The sequence below is a fragment of the Sphaerodactylus townsendi genome, linkage group LG08 (genome assembly GCF_021028975.2).
Source record: "Sphaerodactylus townsendi isolate TG3544 linkage group LG08, MPM_Stown_v2.3, whole genome shotgun sequence".
Classification (NCBI taxonomy): Eukaryota; Metazoa; Chordata; class Lepidosauria; order Squamata; family Sphaerodactylidae; genus Sphaerodactylus; species Sphaerodactylus townsendi.
Window position 1 is genome coordinate 5,848,417 of NC_059432.1, and position 5,035 is coordinate 5,853,451.

A 5,035-nucleotide genomic window follows, 5' to 3' on the forward strand; every position below is an offset into this window, starting at 1 on the left:
GTAGATTTAACAACTTGAAATGAGCTAAAGGGTATGTTCTTGTGTGAACAACAAATTGAAACATTGGCACATCATCAACTGCTTTGCTGTCTCTAAATCGCTAATATCAGGATCAAAATATTCCAACATTCTTTCTAGGATACCTAGTGAAATGGAAGAATCAAGTAGACTTCCTTTTCTTCTGGACAATTCTGACAATGAAACTTGTGAATTGGTTGCACAATTTTTACTGGAGGTGATGCACAATCAATAATTTATATTTTATCTTAAACCTTTGTATTTGTATACCTTTTATCTCAGGTTTTTTATTGTTATGATTATTGTTATGCCAAATAAAGGCTTATTATTATTATTATATAAAACATGGAAGCTGCCCAGTGGCCAACGTTTGAGAAGTATTTTCTGGCAAGCAGCTCATCCCAGGCGTCCCTCTCCCCTAATTCTGGTTTTATTTCAGCGTGGGACTTTTTGGCCGGGGGCAGGGAGAGATTTCAGTGGGTCGAACCACCTCCAGAAGCACTTCTTTGAAAGTGGCACAAGACCCCCCCCCCAAAAAAAACACAGGTCCCAAAAGCACCAGCTTTGGCCGGCAGCCCCACTGGATGGAAGGAGCTGTGCTGGGGGAGGGAAGGAGAGAGGTGGGGCTGCCCATCTTCCTGCACCTTCCTCCACATTTTCACAGCAACTCCTCCCCAGCTTCTTTCACATGCGCCCCCCACCCACGAATTCCTAGGTGTGCTGTTTAGAGCAGAGACACACACCCCCCCCTTCTCTGGTCCACAGGCTCCCCTCACTCAGGTTGCCAACTCCAGTTTAGGCATTCCGGTTATTTTGTCGCAGAACCAGGGGGGAGGGAAGCGGGTTTGGGGAGGGGCCGCAACAGGGATGCGATGCCCTTGAGTACCCCCTCCAAATAGCCCTTTTCTCCAGGAGAACCAATCCCTCCAGTCGGAAGAGACTGGGGACCCCTCCCCTCCATAAGCTCTTTCCCCCCTGATTCAACCCTGGCTAGGCGTTGTGTTCCCCATGACAGTGTGCACCATGTCAGTGTGCCCAGGTGAGTCTGACCCTCCCAGCGAGTCTTAAAATCAGCTTCTGAGGCACGTGGGAGGCACACCAGAGCACTGAAAAGTCACTGGCAGCTCCAGCCAACCCCCTCCCCGCATTGACCCCCTGCCCCCCACATTTCAAGTCCTCAAAAAGTTCCCCATTTCATATGGTCCCCACTTTTCTGCAGAATTAGAACACTTGGCCCAACTGGAGTGAATTTAGAAGAAGAAGAGTTGGATTTATACCCTACCTTTCTCTCCTGCAAGGAGACTCAAAGGGGCTTACAAGCTCCTTTCCCTTCCCCCGCTCACAAAAAACACCCTGAGAGGTGGGTGGGGCTGAGAGAGCTCCGAAAAGCTGTGACTAGCCCAAGGTCACCCAGCTGGCGTGTATTGGAGTGCACAGTCTAATCTAGTTCCCCAGATAAGCTTCCATAGCTCAAGCGGCAGAGCGGAGAATCAAACCCGGTTCCTCCAGATTAGAGTGCACCTGCTCTTAACCACTATGCCACTGCTGCTTACAGCAAGCAAGATTCTTCAAAAAGGGGCTTATTTAAATTTATGTTCCTTCAGTTCAGCATCTACGAAGGAGGGTGTGTTTTTTCCCCTGGAGATGCTTCTTTGATCACCTTTCTCCTCCCTGAGGAAACCCTTGCGGGGGGGGGGGGCAGTGATGAGCAAAGAGTGTCTAGGCAGGTATGGACGTTTCTCAAGGGAGGAGCAGGTGGCTTGGATCTGCATCTGAAACCAGAGACTTTTGGGAGCCAGAGAACACTGGAGCATCCAGCAAGCGGAGGTTCCCGATGGCTGTTTTGGGCTAAAATTGAAATCCTGCCCCAGCGAGTCTGGCTGCCAGAGGGGAGGGAGACAGAAATGAAAGGCTCCAAGGATCTTGACAGACAGTCCCTCTGCAAAGTGAGGCTGGGATTCTTGGATGGACACCCTCCCACCCCCCACACTGGAAGCTACATCTGAGCAGGAGGTTGGCTACAGCAAGGAGCCCGAAGCAGGGGCCTAAACCAGTGATGGCGAACCTTTTCGAGACCGAGTGCCCAAATTGCAACCCAAAACCCACTTATTTATCGCAAAGTGCCAACACGGCAATTTAACCTGAATACTGAGGTTTTAGTTTAGGAAAAACGGTTGGCTCCGAGGCGTGCATTACTCGGGAGTAAACTTGGTGGTAGTTGGTGGCTTTGAAGCCCCCGTGCAACTCTTCTAACAGATGAATCATGACCCTAGGAGGGTTTACTCAGAAGCAAGCCCCATTGCCAGCAACCGAGGTACTCCCAGGTAAAGGATTGTGCTTTTGTTCTTTGCATGAAAATCAGTGGGGTTTAACAGTGCTTAAGGGTTACCTACACTACTTCCCCAAAACTAGGTCTTAGGTTTAATGCTAATAATCGAGCCCAGCGGCCCAGGCCAGCCTAGATGTGTGTGTGGGGGTGGGGTGACTGTGTTTGTATGTGCCCACAGAGAGGGCTCTGAGTGCCACCTCTGGCACCTGTGCCATAGGTTCACCACCACTGGCCTAAACAGTGCAAAAGAATTCACCAGATTGTTGCTCCAGAGATCCAGCATAGAGTCATGAAGAGGGCTGCCCTCTGATCTGGAGAACCGGGTTTGATTCCCCACTCCTCTGCCTGAGTGGGCGACTTATCTGGGGAAGAGTGTTTGTTTTGCCACTCCTTCACACAAAGCCTGTGGGGACCCCTGACCAGTCACAGTTCTGTCTCCAAATTCTCTCAGCCCCACCAACCCCACAAGGTGTCTGTGGTAGGCAGAGGAAGGGAGGGAGTTTGTAAGCCACCTTGAGTCTCCTTACTGGACCGAAAGGCTGGATATCAACCCAAACTCTCCTTCTTCCATCACCAAAAGGGCACAGCTTTAAAGCCAGTGTGAATTCTAAAATGCTGCGAGTCAACCGGATGCAGAAGACGCGCAACAGAAACAGGTGACAAAGCGGAGCATCTGGTCATGACTGATCAAGCACTGCGTGCCAAGTTTTTTCAGGCGGGGGGGGGATTCTAGGACAGAGTGCCACTGCCCCCTCCCCAACATGTGGATTAGTTTGCAGAAGTATGGTAGATTTACGATGTTGTGGGTTTTCCGGGTTGTGGTAGATTTATTTAGTAACTTGTGGTTGTTTTTATTTTTTGCAGAATTGATTATTTTCTGCTGTTGGTCTGTTTTGCTGTTAGAAGCCACTTGGAAAAAATGCATAGACGGGGCTTACAAAGTAAATAAAAAGCTCACGGCATCTTTAGGGACAGCTCAGTAAGAATCTCTAAGTGTGTGACAGCAGCAGACAGGTAAACTCTGTCCTTGGCATTGGAAAGGACTGAAAACCAAACGGCTGGTTTCAGAATATTCTTGTCTAGATCTGTGCATTTGACACGGCTGTACCCTGCGAAGACTGCACCAGGAACCCTAAAGGACGACCCAAACAACCAGAACCTCAGGCTTAAGCGTTTTCATGCAGAAAAAAAGAGAGCTGGGGCAGGCAGGTTCAGAGACTGAGAAGGCTATGCCTGCAAAAACGTGGGATCCTCAGGTGAAGTCACAGAGCTGGAAGGAACCGTAGAGGTTCCCTGAACAAGGAAGCATCGGCCTAGAGCAGTGGTGGCGAACCTTTGGCACTCCAGATGTTATGGACTACAATTCCCATCAGCCCCTGCTAGCATGGGCAATTGGCCGTGCTGGCAGGGATTGATGGGAATTGTAGTCCATAACATCTGGAGTGCCAAAGGTTCGCCACCACAGGCCTAGAGCATCCCTGACAAGTGTTTCTCTGGGCACTTCCTGAAGGCTGCAGGTGAGGCAGGCGATTCCACAGCTGAACAATTCTTAGTGTAATAAAACAAATCCAGCTGGTACTTTTCTGCCTGTAATGTCAACCCACCAAAGCAGCCCTTTTTAAATAGCAGGCATATTGAATGCATGGAATCTACTGCCACAGGATCTAGTTGTGCCATTAGTTTAAAGGAGACAGATCTGTGGCCAGTGGCTACTAGCCAAAGCCTCTGTCCAAAGGTCCATCCAGTCCGTCTCTGAACGAACATGTTGCAGCAGAGGGCCAGCAGAGGGCGCTGCAACCCCCACCCACCCCCTGCCAGCTCTGCGATTCCCGGAGGGACCCGGTGGGCCAACAGCAGCGGTTAAAATAATACCGGGCAAAATAGTGGGCAAGAGAGACTTCCCTGTGGTGGGCTGGCAGGTGGAGAGACCCACCTGTCTCCTCTCCTTCAGGAAACGGCAGCCTGCAATGGAAAGGTTGGCACCTGCTAGGTTGCGAGCCAGCCGTTAAGAGCAGTGGCCTAACCAGCAAAACTGGGTTCGATTCCCTGCTCCTCCACATGAAGCCTGCTGGGTGACCTTGGGCCAGTCCCAGTTCTCTCAGAACTCTCTCAGCCCCACCTGCCTCACAAGGCGTCTGTTGTGGGGAGAAGAAGGGAAGGAGTATGGAAGCTTCTTTGAGACTCCTTACAGGAGAGACACCCAAACTCCCCTTCTTCTCTGGGCAAACTTCTGCCTCGTTCCTGGGCACTGACTGACTGCACCCCACCGAGGGAGCCAGCGATGCTGTCCCATCCCCTGAGAACAGCCTTAGGTGCCGGCCGGCCAGCCTGTGTCCCCACCCTCGACACGTGACGGGCTGCAGCACAGCACCCAAGTTCTTTCTGCAAGGCTGCATCCGGTTCACACGTGCCAAGGGCAACACGTGCCCATCGACTGCCCCAGCCGGGGCTTCTCGTCCCTGCCTGCCTGCCTGCCTTCCTTCAGAGCCGAAGGGGGCGACCATGTGCGCTCCAGCCGCCGCCCCATGTCCCCCCAGCCGCCGCCTCCTGGGCGCTCACACGGCGGGTGGGGTGGGGGAGACCGGAGGGGAGCAGCAGCGGCGCCCAAGGGCGGCCTCCAGGCGCACTTCCACTTCTGGCCGCAGGAGGGCAGCAGGAGTCCGCCGGCGAAGGAGGGCGGGGGCGGGA